At 36.2% G+C, this 24,514-nt stretch overlaps 1 long non-coding RNA gene across 2 annotated transcripts in view; it reads left to right on the plus strand.

The window, feature by feature from the left end:
• The window catches only part of LOC114138824 (uncharacterized), a 45,738-nt gene extending 30,677 nt beyond the window's left edge, over positions 1 to 15,061 (plus strand). The window contains exons 4-6 of one of the 2 annotated variants that reach the window (XR_003594319.1): positions 418 to 487; positions 12,788 to 13,962; positions 14,309 to 15,061. This is a non-coding gene — a long non-coding RNA (uncharacterized LOC114138824). The remainder of the gene's footprint in view (positions 1 to 417; positions 488 to 12,787; positions 13,963 to 14,308) is intronic. The other variant, XR_003594318.1, reaches the window with a different exon arrangement.
• Positions 15,062 to 24,514: the final 9,453 nt, after the last annotated feature.

Below are 24,514 nucleotides of genomic sequence, written 5' to 3' on the forward strand. Positions count from 1 at the left end.
GAATTGTATGATAAAGTGACTTTAAATATTGGTGGTGGTTTTTCTATTGATCATGTTCTCTCCTCCATAGAGCAACAGAGTTATGATTACTGCAACACCACAACATACCAAACTTTTAAAGTTTGAACAAAATAGATTATCATTTATTACCAGTCAACCTCTTAGCATTTCTCCCTTGCAGCAGCCCTGGGTATAAATCTGTGTAATTTTCATGCTCTTCCCCCATTCTCGCAGGCTACTCTGCTTTGTCCCAACAACCAAACCAACCTAGCTCCCACTTGGCTTATTCTGCAATAGCAGCAAGATTTAAGCAGCTCTTCACTTCTGTAACTGGGTTTCAAAACGTAAAATAAAACTGCTTCTGTCTGCAACCTCAAAAATGTTAGCATTAAGGTGTTGTATCATTTCCCTCAACAGCAATCATTGGTCTACTGCAGAGGATGGATGCTGAATGAAGGACTGCAGTGACAGGCTATGTTGAGAAGCTGTGAGTTAAAATGGCTTACCATTTCTCAGTGTCAGTATGAATGAGGGAGCACACCATTAGCACCACAGGCAGTTCCATGTTGGTGTCTCTGATAATAGACCAATCAACAGGAACACAGAGCTCTGGCCTTCAGACCCCAGAAACAAGGGATTGTAAGCATTAATGATGACCATCCACAGCTCAGAAGCTCAAGGATATCAAGAGATTATTATTTTTTTCTACACAGTAAATATAAAACAGACATCCACAGAACTTATTACTTGGTGGCAATCCAAAACACATGTCTGCTCCTTTCACAAAATGTGCTTTTCATGGAGTTATGAAGTAAAATTCTCTACAACATCATCAATATTTAGCACTTTCCTCTGTTGCAATTGCCAAACAGAAGCAGGAATCTACAAAGATTTGTTCATGTGCTCCTTTGCTATTAGAGGGAGAGAGAGCTTTTGGAGAATAGGCATTCACACTGTGAACATCCACAAACAGATTCCAATTATAGATCTGGGCTGTGTCCGTCTCAATCTACTTTCCCTCTGATCATGCTAGTCTGGAGCACATAAAATTTTTTCCTTAGCAAAACAAACACAGAACAGATTCAAATTCTTTACCGAGCAGGAGAGAGGGAGACGGTTTGAAATATTGTCAGAATGTTCTTGCTGGGAGAACTTGCCAGAAAAGTAGGGGGAACGGGAGCAGTGAAGAAACAGCTTCAAAGTGAATAACAGTTTGAAAGTAACATATATTTTCTCTGATGAATCCCAAGCTTTAAAATGTGTAATCTGAGAGAGTGATGTTGTAGACTTTGATGTTAATAAAATGCTTGCAAGGCAATGCAGTTTTGGTATATATAATATATATATGTTGGATTCATAGATATATTTCTAGAGTGTGCTTGGGACAAAATTAGACAAACACAGGATGTCGGTTTTTATTTGCAAAGCAGCACTGCTCGGGTGAGTTGATCCTGTCCGGGTGCTGGGTCAGAGTTTCTGGTGTTGTTGCATGGCTCCAAGGTGTCTGTTTTATTGCGCTGTTCTTGGAGGGGAGCAATGTGCGTAGCTCGTACTGTGTGTTCTCGTCATGCAGGGTTGCACCTATGAATTTGCAGCATCTGTGTTCTGGGCCATGTGTTTGATGTTCTGGTGCTGGTTACGGTTGGTCCTATGAGGAAATTCACATTAGGGCACTGGGAGGTCCCAAGAGTTTAAAGTTTAAGCGTAAAGTGTATAGGGAGTGTGAATGGTTGTGGTCGTCCATTTTGGCATGTGTTTAAATTGGGTGAGTGAGTGTGAATTTCTGTGCATGGGTATGAAGGTAGCAGACATGTGTTTATATCTTTGTGTACCTGTTTATCTGTCAGGTTGGGTCATAGGCTGCCCCTGTCACACTCTACATTGGGCTGTGGTTGCTACTAAATACAACTAGCATTAACCTGTATCGTGTTCTTTTCAGTGACGTTTTAACTCTTATCACATATACATATGTTGTTTCTCATTATGGTTTCTCAGTTTATCTTTGTTTAATTTTGTCTTTTTCCCTTTCTGAAGGTTTAGAAGCATACTTGCCAGGTGTCGACTTGTATTCTCTCTATGCTTCTTTTTGTCCTATACTCTTATCTTAATTATTTTCATTCATTCATTTCCCAACTTTCTCTCTTTATTTTCCATTTCAGTGCTCATAACATGTGAAATAAATCCAAGGCAAATTACAAATAAGTAAAATTAGTCATAAAGTTATGGTGTAAATATTGATATTTTTACTCATTTTTAATTTACAGTCATTGGACTGCTTGTTAGATGTGTTGGAAATGACCTGTTAAAGGTTATCCCTGATTCTCGTTTCTAAACAACTATTGCAACCCTTTTGGCACCCTAAGCAAATCCATGGGGATATATAGAGTAAAGTAGTAATTTACAAAGTCAAAATATGTAAGAAAAAACACATTTTGTCAAATAAATGAAGTATGGGTAAGGTTAAGCACTAACCATGATATGCTGAAGGTTGAGGACATCAGCAAAAACCCTATATTAGTGATTATATACATTCTCTCCCCAAGCTAGTACAAAACTTGATGCAGCAGCATCAAGCAGTTCATGTCTGTGTGTTTGCATCTTTTGCTTATGGGAAAAAAACAGCGTAGTTAGTCATGGTAGGAACTCAGAACTACAGAAAAAGATGAAAGAGGGAAACGATAAGCTTGCAGCTTTGAGTTGACTGCCAAACCAGTCTGCGTTTATGCTGACGGGTTGTCCGATACATAATGTTGCGAATTTGGACTCGTTCTCGAGAGTCCGACGGGTCTGTAGCGGGAGCATCGAACTGAAGCCTATATGTCAGGTAAAGGTTTAAGGGAAAATCAGATGTGAGCGGTGTGTTTTGGGCCTGAGAAATTTGTTCAGTTACAGTTTTTGATTGTACATGAAACCACTGGTTGTGAATAGATTTTGAATTATGCCGTGGTCGAATTCAGCAGTTTAAAACAACATTTTTAGATGTGCTGAGCATATTTTTAATGCAATATGATTTAGCATTAGCACCTTTGTGTTTGACATGTATTCCTTATTAATCATAAGGTAGAAGTATGAGTCTTTAGTCATGTGCAACATAAAATGCAAAGTGCAATATAAAATAACTGTGCTCAAGATAATATGCAAAATGTTTTACTTTTTTTACTCGACAAACTAATAAACTGCATTTACGACATATTTCCTCTGCAAATAATTTGTACAGTATCTCTTAATGTATAAGTATGTGTTGAGATAAAGGTTATTCTATAAACGTGAGGTTTATAGCATGAAGTTTAATTTCAACAGAACTTTATGTAAAGGTCCCACAATTCAGGCAAATGAAGAGGCAGGAATAAAACTCATTTTACTTAACTTCAGAAAAGAGAGAATTACAGGACACTTTCTTTAATAGGCCAAACAAAATGAAGATCAAAAACAACCAAACCACTGTCTGACTTAATTGGCATTGCACTGTACTTCAAGCCAAAAATAAATAATCAGTTCCTTGAAACAAACAAAAAAAAAAAAACTTCTCAGCAGAAATAACTTCAGGCAGCATGTATGTATGTATATGAAAATTAAAGTTTAATTTTATGGAGTAATAAACATAGATGTGGTATATTTTATGACATACCTTAAGGAGCTGATTTGGACTGTTGCACTTCTGTATGAGTAGCTGAGAGATTGGAGGTAGATGATGTCAAACCCAGCAATCCCCCGGATCAGTTACGGGCTGTGGGCTCATCTGGGTATAATGAAACGGAGACTATCAATCTGTTGAAATGGCCTCTGGCTCAGCTGGGCATTGGTATGTTGAGTTTGGAGACAAACATACACAGGCTGGAAATCCTCTTAGTGTTTTGTTGATCATGGACACAGTAAGAAAGTGGGAAACCATAGGGCCAAAAAGTTGCATGATTTTTGTATATCTGTAGGAAACAGAACAGCCAATAAAATTGAAGGTAGTCTATATCTTGACCTTCATGCTCTATCTATCATGCACAGACATTAATGTTGCGTGATTATCCCCCAGCAAAATGTTGAAGAATTGGGAAATTTTACTCGCATTGAAAAAAGCTATTTTCACATGGGACATCTTGCTATATGTAATATCAAGAATGTTGCATAATCATTTTCCTGTGAGTGCACATTTAAGATAAAAAAAAAACCTCAAGAATGAATTAACTACTCCCATTTGCCATCACTAAATGTAATTCAGATTTCAGTTAAAAGAAATATCATTGAAAAGTACTTGAGAGTTATTTATTTTGTTTTGTCGATCTGAAATATTTAAGTTGAAAGAGGGAGAAATACTTTTTCATTGCCTGTACATAGGTCTTTCAAGCCTTACATGAATAATTGTACACTTAATTTTTAAAAAATAACATTTGCAAAGACTTTGTTTTATTTGTACAACAAAGTACAAAGTTACTTATTGTACACAATAAGTAACATCAAAATTACACTTTTTTAAAAATAGTCAGTGGTGAAGTGGGTGCATGTGAAGTACAGTAAGTATGGTACAGCAAATACAGATGCTCAGTCAAGGCACCATTGATAACAGATCCACTGTTAACATAATAAAGTCAACCAGCATCTGCTTAGGAGTTGTGATGTTACTCACTGAACATGCCACATTTCCACATTCCTTCACCTGTTGTATTTAAAGTTAATGATAGCTGAAATGCTTTGTTTGCTTCTCCGGCCCCTCGTCTCTCATTATAAAATGCCAAACTTCATCCATTCTGGTTCTCTTTCTCATTGGTTGACAGCTAGACTTTTCATGCTTCATAGCACTTTCCACTCTCAAGCTATTTCTTCCATAGCCTAACCTAATGTTGACTGAAATAGGAAATGCAAAGCTGTGGTAAACATTCAAATGTCTGACATGCCCACTTCCAATTTCGCAGATACAGGCCTAGGAGTTATTACTGCAAAACAAACCACAGTGCTGCCATAAATGAAAGAGAAAACTGCAATACTGCTTTGCTTCCTCTGCAAGGCCTTCCAAACTTGTACATTCTAGAAAAAAAATGTTTTTGTGGTAAGAGCTGCAGCAAAAGATGAAGTGAATCTATGCTTTTGCCATAACATGTTGTTTTACCACTTAATGTAATGCATCTGCAAGGAGTTCAAAACGTATAGTAATAATTGTTGTTTATGGGGGCCAGTGTTTATCTTTAAGGCTTATCCCAGCTGCGGTCAACCTCCAACCTCACAATAATTTCCAGCAATTTTGCCCCTATGGTACTTGCAAGACTTGAAGGGGTCAGAAAACTATGTCAATGTGTCTTTCAGTATAATTCTATTAAGCACAGGTTCAAGCTCCAAATTAAAATGCAAATTACCTCTATAATAAAAGCGAGTGAGAGCACAGGCAAAGATAAGGTAGCACCTTCCATTTTATGGCTGGCTCTTGAGGACTACCATCCTCTTTTAATGTGAAAATTAACTCAGTTTTGGAGAACAAAGTGTCTCAGTATCTTTACAGTATATATTCTGTCTTTAATTCAAAAGGAATGAATTAGATGGCCTGTTAAAAGCATTTGTTCACAGTTATCTTGTCCTTTATGATTTTTGTGTCACAATTAACCCTTTCCTCTCAGTCACTAACTTTTTCAGCTGCATTTGAAGTTTAACGGTTAAGACAAAGCGAGGCAACGTGTGGTCTGACCATGAGAAGATTATCATCTTTGCAGGTAATTTCTTGTATGTGTTTCCGCTGTGAGGAGAATTTGGTCATGAAGATATAATTGAGCTTCAGAAACATTGCTATAATCAGTGAATCACATCTATTACATTGTATACTTACAGAAATGTCCAAAATGTGTGATTACAACACAATTTAAAGGGAATTTGCTTTTGGTGTTTCCTCTTAATTGAAGTGAGATAAAAGAGAGCTCTTCTCATAATTATTGTGCACTTTTCTAAAGATATTACATTCATGCTGTTGAATATCCCATTAGAGGGACAATGAAGGTAATTTTTTATTCTATTCCATTGTGGACAGGGCCTAAGTCACCAGTGCCACTGTGTACATAAGATGTTCTCTTGACAAAGTTTGACCAGATTCACAAGTGGGTTTACAAGTTCTTTTTTAATGTTCAATTAAATTTTATTGATTTGTTTATTTATTTTCATTTTGGCAGAATTTTGTTTACTTTCCCAATTTTAACATTCTTGCACACCTGTGTCTTGTCCTATGTGGACCCTGTGGTTTACACTGTTGGACCTCTGTACCTTTTTGATACATGTCACCAAGGTTATCAAATGTCTACATCAAAGATAAAAGCTTGATCTCTTGCTGGTGTGTTATCACTGTGCAATTCTGCAGAGAAGTACAGCTGTAGGAGATGTCTTATCAATTCCAGAGCAGAGGCAAAAGGTAGCATTATAATTATACTGACAAGCCTGTGTCTCTTAGGCTCTGGACAATAACGCCTAAATGCCTCTTTATATAGTTGAACCAAAACTTTTATATTTCTCAAAAGAAATATTACAACTCATACTCTTTTGTAACCCAACTATAATTATACAGTGCCTTATAAGACAGCCGGTGACACAGAGAGCTAATGGCTTCAATATTATTTAAAAAGTCAGTGATAACATTGACTTTCTATTTATTTATTATTATTATTGACAATGCTGTTCTGATCGATGCAGGTCAACAAAAATCCTTTAACAAAAGCAACCAAAGAACATGTATTTCATTGGGTGCAAACTTTCACAAATTCTGTCTTTGGCTATTTCAAAGACAGCATTACCTGAATACCTTCAAACTGAAACACAAAACAGCACTGCATATTGTCCAATCTGATATACTGAATTGTTAAAACAAGCAGAGCTCCTTTGAAACATCTGAGTGGATTAAAGGTGAATATATATTCTGCTTTATAAATGAACATCTGTCAGAGTAGAAGCCCCCAGGCTTTTCCCCCCCTTTCTTTGTAGAAGCAATATCTTATCTCAGTAGTAAACACCGCATACTGGGTAATGCTTGTACTCTGAAGTGTGTCAGCTTATGAGGTCATGTGTACTCGCAAATGCTGTGTGTCTCAGGCTAAGGGAGAAGAAAGTGGAACTAACACAAGCACATATTTGTTTAGTTAACTTTAAAACATATTTTAAGTATATATTCTGCACTATCATACGTTGCTAATCAACAAGCCGTTTTATTTGACATTAAAACTCATTTTGGATTCTTAGCTTACATGTTTAGCTCGATATACCCATGTTAGTTAACTTGCTATGTGAAAAATATAAGGTCACATGAAGCTGTTATATTTTCCCCTATAGGTTTGTGTTACAAACAGTCACCCGCCACATTTCTTTTAAACATTTTAATACCTTGAGCCGTTGTTAGCAGTTAGCAACTCCTAGAATCAAGCTGAGATGTTTTTGTTTTGTAGCCAAAAGTAGCTTTTATTATTTTTTTAATAAGGAGGCTGTATAGAATACTGAGACTGAGATGTGTAGTCTGATACTAATGTCTTTCCCTACACTATTTTATAAATCTAGTTTGGCCCACGAGTCATTTCCATGGCCCAAACTGATAGATTTAGAAGGACATATAATGTCTTTCCAAAATTCCCATTTTGTGCCAGATGTTAAACTTTCTCATCATCCATCTTTATAGTTCCCTGTCACAATAAAGTATACAAAGCTGTTCAAAAGCGAATAACAATTTTACTATAGAATTACATGTGAACTTTGAAATTAATGTAACGGCTTTCACTCAAGTACCACCAAAATGTTCCTTCTGTCACTTGCATTGTAAAAGCGCCTATTTTGATGTTCTTTGTAAAAATGAAGTCCAGTTTGTGCATTTTGATTGAGAACACTGTGTTTCTTGGCCAAGTTTTAAAGACAGTTGATTGAGGCTGTTCGGAAAACTGTTTCTATCGGAAATAGTTTTCCAAATAGTTTGTGCGAAGTTGCTCTTGATTGTGTGTTGCTATGCTAAAATAGTTCAGTTTTATGTTTGAGCTGCCAATTGTCACTTTTTTTTTAATTGAGGAGATTATTAAGCGCTATAAAGGGGAGCAAACAGAAGGCTGATGGTAAGGCGACAATAAAAACAAAGTTTTTACTGTGAAAAAAAATCTTTCAATTTGAAGCTTACACAAAGAATAGCTTATGACATAGGACATTGTTTTTAACTCCTGACACTAATAAACAAAATATTAATTTATTAATTCTAATTTTTTCTTCCTTTTGTAATTCAAGACCCTGAGAAGAAAATGGGCTATGCATCAGTTGTTGGGAAAGAGATAAAATACATCACTGACATGATACCAATTCATCACAGGTGCTACTCAAAAATACCAATAACAAACGGTAACACAAATTTAAATCAAAATTTAGCATCACCAGTTAAACTACCGTGCATGTTTTTGGACATAGAGGAAATTAGAGAAGCAAACAGTTTTATGGATTTTTTTGCAAGGGAATATGTGCTGCTTATCACTGTCCCACCCATGTCCTCTTTAAACAAAAAAAGAAAAAAGAACTGCTCTCTTCTGTGGTGATAACCTGAGCACCATATGACCATGTGTTCGTAATTCGAACCCGCAGTACGACAGTGTACCGGCACTGCTTCCTCACCAGGTTCTGGTATCACATAAGTGTCTGTGCAGACACTGAGGGCGAGCCAAAAATTAATCGACGCGATTAATTACAAGAGCCATATGGTCAGCTGTGCCTCGCTGCCATTTCCAGTTAGACTGCTTGGGAGTTGCAGGGAGGCCTGCTGACATTTGCACAAAGTCCCTGAATGAAACATAAGCGAGAGAGAGCACTGCATTTTCTCTCTGTTACACACACAAACCTTTAAAACTGGTTCTATATAATATACTACGTGCATCACCACATGTAGCATGCATCATAGTTATTCATAATTATTTAATATTGTATCACACAGTACAGGAGAACGTCAGAGCAAGTTTTTTTTTCTTTTCTTTTTTTTCATGGTATGGATAGAAAAAGTTACATTTAATATTGTAACCACAGAGAATATTCAAGATCTTACTTAATCAAAATGACTGGTGACCGCATAAAGTTAAAAATCATAGAGCAGAGCAGATGGCACCAATAAACGTCTCAGAAATTAGATGGTTACTGTCTCACCTGCCATAGGCTGTATGAGTCATGGTAAACATTGGTTACATGGTGAGTGTACTGTACATACACAAGTCGTATTAATCATGCATACATTCCCGATGGGTGTGGATGGATTTTTCAGCTGAACTTCACATCTTCCTGCTGATAAACACGCTGCTTGGCCGAAGGGTAGCATGGCAGAAACTCTGAATAATCACATAAACTCTGGAGTCTTTCCACTCGAAGCAAGCATATAGCTACTAGTACTTGTTTACTGAGCTGTGCAACTCTAACACTATCATTACAATATAGCTAATATCTAACATTTATAGAAGCATATTTGCTGATTTATTGGAGCCAAATCAATAGAAAAACGAATAAACTATGTATTTGAATCAATTTATGAGAAGGAGCTATTACTGAAAGTATATAGAACAACGCCTTAAAAGCAAAGCTCCACTTGTGTTTTTTTATGCGGCCATTTCTGGAATAAATGTTCAACAATATTCAAGCCTCACTTAAACAAGAAAAATAACATCCAAGTCAGATTTAATCCAGTATTCCCCAAGACTGTATTTCCAAGTGAAATTTCAATGTGCATGTTGCTTTATCCTTCTGATGAGAAAAAGACAGAGAAAAGGTATTGTTCCTCTGTCATGATAACTTCAATCTACAACCACAAATATAAAACAGCTTTAACCCCAAGACTTATATCAAGTGTCAAGAGCACACGTTTGATAAAAAAGTTCAGACTGATCCGTTGGAAGAAATGATTCCATAGCATCATGTATTATGTTTTTAGCTTTGATGTTAGTTTTCTTGCAACCTTCTTATTTACCATATTAAGTGTTATTTTTTGTGATTTTTTTGTAATAGTGTAAGTCAGAGATCACTTATAATGAGACTGAACTCGTTTGTCGCACCAGTTCAAAATCATCTGTCACCTAGCTTCTAGGAGTAGTTGTTGAAGCTTGATCTGGTTATGATAATTATATGATAATTAGTCTAATTTATAGTGTAATTTGAAACTACAATTTGTCAGACAACCTCTTTTTGCTGACATTAAAATGTGTTTTTGAAGAAAAACATTTTCTCTGTGGGGACTGGAAAGGATAAGTAAATCCTGAAATAAAAAGAGGATGTTCTATGCCCAGAGAGTGACAGCAGTACTAAATTTGAACCAAAGTTTGAGCTTGTTTAACTTTTGAAAAAGTGTTCTTTTCATTTCCTAAGGGATGTTGAACACAAAAGGCCCCCAGGAAGAGAATTAACATTTTCCACAGTTCATTGAGCTCATTTAAATGACTCAAAAGATGCAAGTGACTCATTTTCATACAACGCAGCACAGCTGACGCCGAGCACTGTCCAGCATTTGACCCTAAAACTGCACTTGTGCTGTTTTTCTTAAACACTTTATCTCATTCAGACATTATTTATGGCACACTTTAAAGCAATATCTATTCATTTAATGCATATCCCTGACATCCACACAGGCAATGAGGCCTAGAGAGGAAATGTTGCATATATAAGTTGGCTAGAGTCAATTTGACACATCAACATAAGGACAGAAGCAGCCAGGAATAAAACCACTGACCTTCTAAGGCAAGGCCACAGAAAGAGGATTCTTATTAATTACCCCTATGTTACCGTGACATGACAATAAATTATTAGACAGTGTTTCTTAAACAAAACACATTTTCATATTATCTTTTAGAAACATAAAAGTAATTCTTTTTACATTTAGAATAATTATTAAAATGACTGCTCCTGGTTCAAGCCCTCATAGGACAGGAACCGAAAGAAAACATTTATCAAAATATTTTCACAATATCAAGCAAAGAATCATAAAGTGCTACAACACAGTTTAAAGCTGATTAAAAGTGACAGGAAGGCAAAAGCTTGTTTAATTCTCCACAAGGTTGAAGCTGGTGTGTGATTTACAACAGATTTGGGGGTATTTTGCATCGTCTTGGGATATTGCCAACAAACCAATCCCATGAAAAGTTATTTCCTCACAAGACTATTTATTTAGTCAAGGCTAGGGTAGTTTAACTGGATGGCTTTCATTTCACGCTTCATACTCTCAATGTGATTAATAAGTAAAATGCTGTAGAAGAGAGAGAAAGGCCATCGTTCCATCCTATCATCCTGGTATGCTAGGAGCACCGACTATCCTGAGGCATTCAGAGCTCTTGTCAATCACTGCTCAGAAAATCAAGGAAATTTGCATCTCCTCTGACAAGTCCTCACCAAGTCCGACTACTTCCAGTGCTAGCTGGAATAAGAGAAGAGATATTGTGGGCTATCAAAAGTGTTTCACCGGTGCAGCAAAATGGCAAGCATACAATTAGCTTCAGCGATTGTAATTTTTACCCTTTTGTGGAAAGATGAGGATGAATAAATTTGATTTGTGAGAGCCACATTAGTCAATTGACTTGTTAATAAGGCGCTGGTTCCCCAGTGAGCTAATTTAGGTTGGGGATTTTAAAGTTATTTTTTAACCTTTTGAGTTGTGGAGCAAGCATGTCCCTCTAAAATATGGCATTAAAATATGACATTGTGATGAGCTAATTTATTGAGTACTTTAACAATATTTACTGTATGCGTTACTAACTTTAAAGAAATTAAAGGTAAACATACATCCAGATACATAGGGGCTGGAGAGGAATATCTATCAATCAATTAATCAAAAAATAGATGGGCAAAAGTATAAACCACACTAGAATTGACTTAGTCATGTAAATAAATGTACAAAAACTTTGAATAAATAAATACACTAGAGTGTAATTTTGAGGATGGGTAACTGAGGAATTACAGCAGATCAGATAAGTGAAGAAACACAAAGTACAAAAATTGACGACGACAAATGCAAAAGTTGAAAAGATAGAAAACATAAATACTGTTATGTGATAAGCAATGAATAATGATACATTTAAATAGATAAAATAATCATTGATAAAATTGCTAATAACAAAAAAGACAATTAAACATAAGTACGTAGTAACTATAAATGATAACTCGGTATGTATTTGTATATAGATTTTTAATTCTGATAAAGGCATGTACAATATTGCATGCAATCTTGTGTGCAGTACTCACTGGCACATATAGTAATAATCATTCTGCCAATACAACAGCAAAATTTTGCTAAGTTAGGCCAGAAGGGTTGTTGATCATTTTCCATTTATATCATCCAGAGTCCTGTGTCCTATCTCATGTTCTCCTTTTTTCAACGGACCCCACAGGTTGGCTGTTGGATTTAGGTCTCATTATTCTGTTGAAAGACTTAAACATCCTTGTACTTCCAAAAGTTTAAGCTGTCATACAGTTGAACAAGGTTTTCAGGGCTTTTGAGGGGAAAAAAGCAGGCTCAGGGCATAAAAGATCACCAAAATTAACAGAAGGTATAAGGGGCTTTTCCATATACTCATCTTTTTATTTGCTGGTGACCCATTGGGAGTGATTCTTGTTGTACGAATACTTCCTGTAATGGGAAAAGCTCCGATACATTCAATACAACTGCCTGATATGAAAAACATCATGAGTTTTTTTAATTAAAAGATAATTGATTGATTATATCTGTGAGAACATCGTTACATACTTTACCATTGAATAAAAAAGCTTCCTTGTGAATGCACATCAAATAGTACATTATGAAACTGTTACAAAGGTGCTGGGGTTTGTGATCTTTCAGGCTCCTGTCGCTGAAGATGAGAGTGGAGCCATGTGGAGCAGCCTGTGACAAAGCAAGGCGCTGATGAAGGAAACAGCAGGGACCTCACACTCTACGTCCCATCTCCATGGTGCAACATATTAAAGTCTCATTTACTGACAATAGACATTCAGCCCCGCTGTTAGTCACACCAGCGCTACAACAAGCGGTGGCAAAATGAGAGATGGCCCCTCTTTGTCTAAGTCACCGTCAGGCATATTTGTTCTCTGCTTTCAGCTTTTCAGTGACTTAAAAACAAAAGCTGTTAAGGTAAGCTTGAAGGCAAAATATTACAAAATTCATGGTGAAACATTTCCAATTAGCAGCAGGGAGGATGTTATGTACTGCTGAGCTCTTTGATTGTTTCTTTTTTTTAATGGGGCTCACAACCAGGAAATGTACATTTGCTCCACGCAGTTTTGTTCCTGTGCTGATAAGAGTCTCTTTTCCATTTCAAACAGGAATTAGAAAGTGAGTCCTTCTACTAGAGGCACCAAAATGCCTGCATTGTAGTAAGTGATGTATAAGCCGTGGATAAGGATGAAAAATGTGACTGTTAAATAGGTGGATTTTGACATGGAAGCACTTTAATCTGCTGTTACTCCTGTTGTAAGCAGATGTGACAGAGGCAGCTTTGTCAAAAGAAGAAGGGTTATTTTGTGCCGCCTTTTCTTAAATGCCTTTTCTAAATGCTCAGTAATTTATCTGGCAATAAAGTTGCTGGAATATAAAAGAACACTAATGTACTGTTAAAATCTTATTAACTTTTACGTGATTTGGTTCCTGCCTAAATAGAAACATACATATGCCACAACATGCTATTTCACATAATGCCAGATCAAATATCATTATCTGTGTGACATTTTAGTCCACTATCCAGGTCCAGACCCAACCAACTGCGATGGTGGGCAAAACCGATAAGAAGAATATAGTGGGAGTTAATGTTCCCAAACAGTATGTGATGTCTTTACACTTTTCCAGCCACTTGGTTACTGTCTGGTATGTGCCATTTTAGTAGCAATTTATACATCCTGTACCTGTTTGATGGTAAACCGTAGCCTCTGTTGTTCTGGTGTTGAGTCCCCACCCATTCAACCATTATTACTGCCTCTGTGCTTCTCTTTCAGTCCTCTGTGGTTATTGGTAGGACTTCTCAGGTCTTCCGGTTCTGGTCTGCTCTGCATCCCCAGAACCAGAACCAAACGAGGAGAAGCAGCTTTCAGCATCTATGCACCACAAATTTGGAACAAACTTCCAGAAGACTGTAAAACAGCTGAAACACTGACTTCTTTTAAATCTCAACTAAAAACCCACCTGTTTAGAATTGTATTTGAAATGTAATCAATTACAAATTTATTGATGGAACTTGACTTAATGCTTTGTTTTTGATTCTATGTTGCATTGTGTTTCTGTGTTTGTAATGATGTAAAGCACTTTGAAATGCCTTGCTGCTGAAATGTGCTATACAAATAAAATTTGATTGATTGATTGATTGATTCTAAGTGTCAGCCAACTGTCTCAGTTTTCCAGTGGCACATGCCACGTGGGGGACTATCTTGCCATCAAGTACTTCTCTTAAAATGACTGGAAAAATATTGATTCAACGTGGCTCAAACAATTTGAAGAAAAAAAGGCCAAGAGGAAACCTGTACAAGTGCTGTGCTAGGCGATTTTGATAGATGTCAAAATCTTTCATAAAAATGATTAAGAGATGAATAGTTACTCAAGATTATTTTCTGCTGTAAACTCTGTGTTATACGAATGCATCAAAAGGGACAATTTAAAACATTAGAAAGGTTAAAAGAACAAGGCTTGATGCAAAGTTTCAACTATATATACATAGAAAAAACTGAGACCTTAATCGTTCATTAGCTTCTTTAACCATTCCACGTGGAAGGTCTTTCTCAGCAAGACTTCCAAATCGGCAAACAAGTGCAACACAAGTGTTTACAAAATGCTGTGATGAGCCTTAAGTTTCCCACAAACATAGCCTTTGTTAAACAAATGTTTCTGTAAGATAAAGTGGAACAATAGCGAGTTCAACAATAACAGTCGCTGGTGTTCCCTTGTTGTGCAAAATTACAGTTTCTGCTTAATTAGGACAGAAACATGAAAGAGCAGTTAAAGGGGGGAAAGTCCTAGAAAAACTAAGCAGCAAAAATAGCAAAGAAAAACTAAGTAGCAAAAATCCAGATGTATAGGGATAAGTCATTCTGACTAGTGAGCAAATGCTGATTGCATTTAAAACAAGTTGATGAAAACAAAATGTCCACTTGGGGGGAAAGTAAAACAAAATAAGGCATGTTTTTTTTATGATGATTTATGAACCTTAGTCTTTGAAGGATTTCAGGCTGGTTCTGTGCTGTTGCCTGGTTTTCCTTGTTTACCGTCTTCACAACATTTTTAGGTGACAAACCAAAATAGACACTCTGTGAAGTGCTGCAAAAAGAGACATCCCCGTCCAGGGAACGAAAAGTCTCCACTTTAGATGCACTTATGTCAATGATCTGTGATATCTTGAAGACACTGTAACCCTGAAGGCATTTTCAACTGGGTAAGACCTGACTGAGTTGTCAGGTCTGAAAAGATATGCATTACAATGGCGATCATTTATGAATCACAAACAATTAGACTGATTTATTTAATGAATAATGTAACCGGTTTTGTTCTAAAAGCTGTGCGGTCACTTATTAGACATTTTTACTGCTTATTTAACATTCTTTAGGATTTAAGGAGTCTAGGTTAAGTTAACAAACGTAAATCTAGTGCTGTTATAATATGTGTGATGTAATCGGGTTTCACATATCTGATTTTGACACTGTAAGAGTTGTAGTTTATTTTTCATTTACAAATAACTATAATTTCATAGCCACACCACTCTATTGACATCTGAATAGTAGTTTGTTCTTTCTTAACCCAGAATGTGTCTCATTATTGAGCTGGTCCTCTAATCTCTCTCTCTCTCTCTATATATATATATATATATATATATATAGAGAGAGAGTATATATATATATATATACATATATATATATATACATACATTTCATTAAAAATAAACAGTTTAATGAAAATACACAATGTAGGGATGAGAATAAATCGTTGGTGCCCAAGCCCAGACTTCACCAGCTACTGTCCTTTAACTTTTATGTTTATCTTTGCCAGCATGAAATGAGGAGGAATTATTTCATCAGCCTTCAGTCTGGCAGAGCACTGCTAACAAGTTATTCATTTGATTTGATTCAGGTGAGTTGAAGAAGGGATGTACGGAAAAGATGCAGGGTAATGACCTTTGAGAATTGGACGGGGCCAAAAGTGGAAAATCAAAACACCGGTTTCACATTTCATTGTGTACATGCTAGCCATACTTTTTCGAAACAGTGATGTCATAGGTCCATTTCTCTCTGTATAACCTATACCTGCCTCTCTCTCACAAATAAACATGCCAGCATTTGGTATTGTTCAGTGTTTCCTGCTTCATTCAAAGCATTTACATACATGCTCTGTTTCGTCATGTGGATGCACATTAACACTTAATCGTTTGCAAAAAATTACCTTAAGTAAATGGCTACAAAGATACCCACTGATCCAGCTAGAAAAAAAATAAGTTTTCAGTATTTGTATTCTCCATGTTGGATTATATCTATTCCAAACTGAGTTGGATGCACTAAATTCACTAATTAATGCAATTCAAGTGAACATGGGTGGTAAACATGCAAAGACACCAATCAGATGGAAATGTTTAAACCACAGTATAAAAAGCTTGAACCACCCACGACACACAATTTATCTGTCTAATCTTCACGGTGTTTTTATTAATTTGTATGGAATCCTCTGGGCAAAGGTCTGACAAATACCATGTCAATTATTTGTTGTTTGCTTCAATGTTTCTTTTTACCAGCAGACTGACAACCTTTCGGCTCACTGTGAATTTGTGGTGTCTTGTGTGACATCATCAATCTAGATGCACACCTGGTCAAAGTAGCAATGTTTCAAAAGTTTCAAAAAAATTATATCCAGCTCCTACCAGTGTTTATTTATTTTTTTTGCTAAACTGCTAGTTAAGGGGGAAAAAAACCCCAACTGACTAGCTTTAACATCTAACATTTAAATTAGGTAATTAAACTTAACAAAACAAGGATGAAAGGAAACGTAAATGTATTGAATAAATTTGCTGGATACACAGTCCACACAAATCACTCGATGCAGCCTTGCTCGTTGCATCACATCAAAAGATTAAATTCGAGGGGAAAAAAGTCATCTTTTAGTTTCTGGGTGTTTAAGTGCCCAATTTCAAAATGTATCAGGAGTCTTGTTGAGGCTCACAGCCACTGCAAGGGCTTATTATATAATACCTGAGTACTTTACAGCAAGGCATGAACAGTCTCTCAGCGGTGCTACCTTAATATAGAGTGAATGTGATATTTTATGAGACTGTACCAACAAGAAACAAATAAAACAAAGATTTATAAGAAAGTAAATACATTCAGTGCATGCAAAAATTTTGAATAAAAAAAGTATTCGATTTTATTCTTAGACATTTGTATTTAATGAAGTGCAAAGTGACAGCATCCAGTTCTCTCCCGATGGCTTCAGGTCAAGGTCACAGATAAAAGCCTCCTTTTCATTATTTCTCTTTACTGAGTGTTACTGCAGAATGGGGTTTTAGATTGAAGCATCTTAGCCACAAGCACTCTCCTTCCTTTGTGCTTCCTTAAAAATGCAGAGACAACAGCACATAACCCGTACTCCTGAGTTCTTCACAGTCAACCGACAGAAGTCTGCAGGATGACAAATGAATACTGTCACTCGGCTAAACACCTACCTGCACTTTTATTACAGTCATGTTCTGCAGTACCATGTTTCACTTTGTTTACTGTCTCTACGTGTGGGGCTGCAGGGCTCAAAGTAGCGAGGAGCTTTTTCACTCTTAAGCAGAACGATAACTCAGAATTTTCACACACAGAGAGTAATTACATATAATGCACCCTATAAATAAAAAACAACAAGCTATATTTAATGCATTCCTGATGTTTTAGTACTGTTAGTGCAATAAATGAAAAACGTCTGACCAGAGGAAGTGGTTAAGTGAACCTCCAACCTTTTGCCCTTCACGCTACCCTGTGTTACCCGTCTATGTGTGGTGCCATTAGAAGAGCCGCTGAGGGACTGAGTGTCACTTTGCATTAGTGCAGCTGCCTTGTCCATCGTTTCCTTCCTGTCTGATTGGATAGTCTTATATCATAACCTGCTGTGTCAAATTCTGGAATCACACAAGCCGCGCTGGGCATTATCGCTCCTGTCCTGATCCTAATCATGCTAATGCATCCCATTATGCAAAGGGTTGGACACAATGTCGTGGTGAAAATATCGAGATCATGATCACCTATTTGGTTCTTGGCAAATTTGCCACATCAGCAGCCGCAGCACTGACGATGTCCAACAATAAAGACGAGGAACAATTTGATAAACTGGTGCAGTAGAAAGAGTGCTAGTTCTCTCTCTTTTTGGGAAGATTAAATGGTTAGCATTTTGACACAAAATCCTTATTTCCAGACAGAATGAGGAAACAGAAATGTGATACTAATCTTTTTTTAGTATACGAACTTATGTTTGTATTATAAGTTCATGTAATATGAGCAGTAATCTTTTTTTTATTATTCAGAGGAACATAAATGTTTTATCAGCTCTATGATGTGTTCAAGATATTACTTCCTGGAGTTGAAGGATGAAATTAAGCAAGAATATATATTTTTTTCCATATACTTTGTCAACGCCATATTCACTGCCATGGCTTGATCCATCTTATATAAATCCCAATAAAATAAATTTAAGGTTGTAAATTCAACTTCATGCATGAATAAGTCTTTGAGGTGTGTTGTCTTTGGTACTGTTTTTCTTTGCAGAGTTGTTACTCCGGGTTCAGTGACTGAAACTGGAATTATGAAACCAGAACGATTTAGTTACAAGCTAGTTACATCAGTAAGTATTATCTATATTTAGAATGGAACAGAATTAATTATATGTTGAAAGGAACAGGAATCTTTTATCAGCACTGTCATGTATGGAAGATATTATTTCCTGGAGCTGAAGGACAAAATTAAGCAAGAGTTTTGTGTGTACAGTATATATACAGTATATATATATATATACATATATATATATATGCAGTATATATATACATATATATATATATATATATATATATATATATATATATATATATATATATATATGCACAAACTTACACGCCAAATGGACACATACAAAAAGATAGCAATAGTGATAAAGAAAATAGTGCTGGGATTTGATTAAGTCGAGTTATTTGAGTTACTTGCAACATAAATAAGCAACATTTATAATTCAAAAATCTTTGTGCCAATAATTGATTGGATGAATATTAGATCTTGATAAGAAATATAGTTATTGTTGTCAAATTGGTGCAAAATGCTATTTTCCAATTCGGCTCTCGAGTGTTTCAGAAACGCCTGATCATTCCTGTGGCTTTTAGAAATGTGGACTACATACCGTGACAGCATTGAGGACATACTGTATATGATTGCTGTAACATGTTTTGAGATGGTATTTTTGCCTTGAATAGCTTCAGTGATAGGCCAACTCTCTCTTTTTGCACAAGTTGCACACAAGCAAAAATGAACTCGCTCTGGGCTAACAGAAGCGACAGAGGCTTCTGTCTCAAGCGTACCAGAATCATGACTGAATTTTTATATATTTTTGGTAAGACTAAATTTACCTGTTAGTGACATATTAATGTGATAACATACATAGAAGTTTCACACAGACAGCAATATGCTAAAAACGTAACAATTCGCTTATTAAATTGAACTATACTTTCATTACTTTTGTGTTTAGCAAAATCTAAACCTTTATAATTATGTAGTTTTGGTTACCGAAGCTAATGAACGGGTGATTTGTGATTACGTCTTCATCATTGTTTAGCTTCCAGTCTAATTACCTTATCCAGGAACCTTTTTATTTTTGCTTGAACTTTTAATGACAACAGGTGCAACGTAGGAAACAGAAACTGGTGGATCTGACACACTCCGCAGCCTTTTCTGAAGTGCGTCTAAGTGATCATGTAATATGGGCGGGATATGTCTCTGCGGTGATTAGCTAGCTTTTTCTTCTCTTTGAGGAGAAATTATTTAATTAGCTTGGCCTTTCCAAGGAGCTTAACCTTTTAAAATGTCAGGTGAGGAGGTTTAAAATAAGTGTGCCATATTCTCAGAGAATTCCTGTTTTGGGGGAAGGATGATGACCTATAGAAAGGAGGAGAAAAGAGCATCTGACAATGATGAATCTTATAACGGTGGGCAATTTGTTATAGCTTAGATATTCTACTGGAAAACCCTTTGTGAAGCAGAACAAACACGCAGCTAAACACATCAATCAAGAGGTTGCTCTACCAACCACCTGCATGGACTTTTTAAGAACCCATGGCCTTTGTCATAATAAGTTTATACCCAGCTGGATTTTTCTAAACAACTTTAAACAGAAATCTGGGTTAACTGAACGGACAGCAGAGAATAAAGTACAGCTTTCCCTTTCAGTGACAGGCCCATTTGTTTGATCTGTGACGGATCTACCCCCCACCTTTCTTTTGCGGGTTTCCTTTGCCTTTGTTGTCACCACTTTAGCTGTCTTTACTAATCATCGCCTTTCATGTCAAATAAATGAGGTGTTTTATTGCCATTGTTGCCGTGGCTCCACCACTGGTCAGGATAAATGTAAAAAAAAAGATAAAAATACAGAGCATTCTTCAAGGACATGCCTGCATGTAGGGCCAGCCCAGCTCAGCTATAAAGGCTACTGTCAAAGTGGATTGGATCATGCGGATGACACATCCAGTGCACTTATCTCTGTAAGGAATGGAAAAAAAAAGAAGATATGTGAAAATTTAATGACTCTAAGAGGAATGTGGTGTTCAGAAAAGGAGAAAAAAAATGTGACAAACTGGACAGTGTATAGAAATGTCACTATAACATGGGTTGTTAAAAATAAACTAAAAGAAATTGCTTTCAAAGTCTTCTTTTGCCACGGCAATGGCTTCTTTGAGTTTCATCTTCTGTTGTGTTTCTGGTTTAAAGTCATATTATGAGTGAAAAAAAAAAAAATCTTCCAACAAATCACATCATGGATAAGTGAGAATTCAACGTTAATGTGTAGTGTTTTAATTTAAAAAATATATATATATATATAAAAATCTTTTCATTTTCCTGGAGTCGCTTAGAAAAATAAATAGCATCTGTGCTTCTGCTACTTACCTCAGGAAATGAGTCATGCATTGCTAGACTCAATACCTGAATCATTCAATGTCTGCAGAGAGGCCAATCCTGCACCTTTCACAAAGAGATGGGGGCACTTTACAAATCAATCACAGTATGTGTCCACTACCTTTTTTTATACTCAGGATAGCTTTATCTGCAAGAACTATGACAGCACCATCAGCTGATGCTGATCGTTACCATTTGCTGCCCACCTATAAAACACAGTTCTTGTTTTTTATAATTGTGATAAAGACGTACTCACCATGTCATGGATTTGCAGCATGTCTTTGCAATAGCTCTTCGTTCTGTCGTGTAGTTTAAAGAAAAAGGGCTGTGTTTTGAACTGCAAAGTCTAGAAACAATACAAGCTCTGAGGAAGCATGGGAAAATATTACATTCTGCAGCAAGTCAGGCTTCTTGGTTTTCAGAACCACACGTGCGGAGCTTTTATAAGGAAATGTGATGCAACGTAGTGAAAACGGGAAACCATGAGTACTTTGGAATGATTCTGTTGGAGTCAATTTAACAAAAGTGCTAAAACTTCCTCAGTTCTAACGTTTTAGACGTGTTGTCATTTCAGTATTCAGATTAGTTACAGTGACTTGCAGAAGTATTCATACCCATTCAGTTTTTCCATATTTCCTTTCATTACAATTACAAACTTGTACATATTTCAGTATGATTTTGTTTGATAGATCCAGTCAAAGTGGTGCACAATTTGTCAAGGTGAAGGAAAACGTATGGATTTCAGTTTGTTTTACAAGTAAAAATCTTAAGTGGGCATTTTTATTCAGACCTCTTCAGTCTGATAACCCTACATAAAATCCATTGTAAACAATGGATTTAAATTTTTTCTTTAGTGTTTAAAAGTGCCCCTTTTTGTAATTTAATCTCGCTTTTTAAATTTAGCTCTTCTTTGAAGGTTTAACAGTTATTTTTCGAAACCTTTAGTAAATAAACTGAATAATAAAAGCCCGTCAATAGCAGGTGCTGGGCAACTGCCTATGTGGCCTATGCATAAAACTGGCTCGAACTGAATATGTATCGAACAAATCCACATGAAATAATGGTGTGTGTTTTAAATGCCAATTTAAGAAATGTGAAAAGTTTAAGGTATGTGGGCACTTTTGCAAGACACTGCATGCTTTTTTTTTTTTTTTTAAGGAAGAATTTCAACCATTTAGAAAATGCTGCTGTATGTTTCTACAATTTGTTTTTCATAAAACATTTTAACCTTTTTGGACCTGGCCTGCAGCTGTAGCTCGGCCACTGCAGAGTCACACCACACAGAGGTAGTTTTGAAGGCCTTGTTGCCCCACAGGTGATGTTTATAGGCCTTGCAGACATTCTAATTATAGCAGCACTTGTATGCCAAAGTGAGCACTGCTTCTTATTTCCAATACCACCCACCACAGCCGCTGACAGCACACCACATGAAAACAGTCAAATGTGTCTCAAAATTGAGGGAATTTTATATTAAAATTCATATTTTCAGGGAGAGGAGGTGATTTTTAAAAAGTGCTTCAGTTTTTTTTTTTTTTGTGCCCAGTTTTGGCACTTTTCTGAATTGTCAGTGAGAAATGCTGCATTTGAGTTATTTTCTTATTCAGATAAAAACAAAAAAAGTAGTTATGTCATTTTGACCTGTCCCCTTGTGTGCAGTGCATTGGCTTGATTACAGTTTCATCTGTCAAATGAGTGCCAAAGAAGAAGCTGACATTACATTGTATTACTAATCCTATCTCATATTGATTGACAGTGTGTGCTTCCCCTAGTTCCCTGTATTATGGCCTCCTAAACTATTAAAGCACACTGAGGCACTATTTGCATTAAAAAAAAAAATCGGACCATTTGCTTGGCAGTAATTAGCTACGCTCCACCGACTTTGGAAATTTAATTGCAGGTATGGCAGAATCAGCTAACAATAGAACAAGGGAAGCATTGCAGTGTGTGTGGGATCAACAAACAGCCGAGGCTTTGGGGCAGATGAAGCAGCAGAATATTAACAAAAAAATATTTACTACCTTCTGACCACTTTCCTCTCCTCTGCACCTCTCCCCCAGTCATTAAATGACATGCAATATTAATTACCTCAGTAAATTAATGTTTCATTAAATTTTCCCGTTCAAGAGGTACAACACAGACTAGAGAATGTTTGCCATTTATTATGCGCTTCAAGCTTCAGTGGGTTGCTTCCTTAAAAAGCTTGACCTTGAATTCTGTGTTTATGGATTCTTGTTTGTTGGAAATGGAAACATGATTGAGTGCCATTAAGCTAATATCGTGTGCCTGAAAACATGTACGTCTGTTATTTAAAGATAAATATTTCACTTGCTTTTATATTTTTGCCTCCGGTTATTATTATGATTTGCATGCAGTTCTCATGCTCACTGTTTAGCCTACACAAAACCTCATTAAAGTTAAAGTTCATCGGTCTGAATTATCTAATTTTCAACATTTACTCTTAGAATAAAAGCTATCAACAAATATGATAATTGAACTAATTCTTGTTCAGATTAGCAGACTTGTGGTAATGGGCATAATAGCTGAAATTACAATTAGTGTAACATGTCACAGAAGGCGCTTTTGTACTTACTTAAAAATATCACAAACTATTACAGGTTATTTTCCTTACCTTTTTTTTCTCCAGTTTACCTCTCAATTAATCATTCACAATGAATAGAAAAAGCTGATTTCCTATTTGTTAGATATAGCAGGAAAGGAATCGAAGCCGTTGTCCCCGTTTCTGTTGCTGCTGAAGAATTGTTTTTAGTTTTCAACTCTTTTTTCCTTTGGCAATGTAACTTGCTCAACCTTTGCCACTCTTTTTTTAGTTTTGAAAGGACTGGGTCATAGGAATCTGACCCAAATCAACAACATATTGTGCTTTTTTTTCTACTTCTATATGCCATTCTGGTGCCTAAACCTAAAGTTAAAAACCTATTTAACTTTAGGTTTTTCTTTTACCCTTTGCTTTGTGCAATATGGTAGGTTGGAAAAATATACTTTACATCCTCCTTTAGACTCAGCCCCATCTCCAGACATCTACAGTATATGCCCAAGGGCAATGTATAATTTTTAGGTTTTACTCCTAGAAAACACTGCATGACCACAAACATCGGCCTGCCAGTGTTCTTATTTAGCTTAAACAAATGTGGAAAAATCTATAATTTGTTAGCTCTTCACTATTGTAATTCCAGAATATGAGGAAGCCCAAACAATTACGTAAAAGCCTTCTGCTCACTGCCGCCCTGTTAAATCCAGGAAACAATTTAAAAGTCTCTCCTTTACATTTAACGTTTTGTATAATAAAGATCCATCTCTTTTTACAGATCAGATTTCATTTGAGCAAAGTAATAACTTTGCTCTCAGATGACAGGTTTGCTGGTGGTTTCTGGAGTTTCTAAAAAGGAGGCGCGTC

The sequence above is a fragment of the Xiphophorus couchianus genome, chromosome 23 (assembly GCF_001444195.1).
Source record: "Xiphophorus couchianus chromosome 23, X_couchianus-1.0, whole genome shotgun sequence".
Classification (NCBI taxonomy): domain Eukaryota; kingdom Metazoa; phylum Chordata; class Actinopteri; order Cyprinodontiformes; family Poeciliidae; genus Xiphophorus; species Xiphophorus couchianus.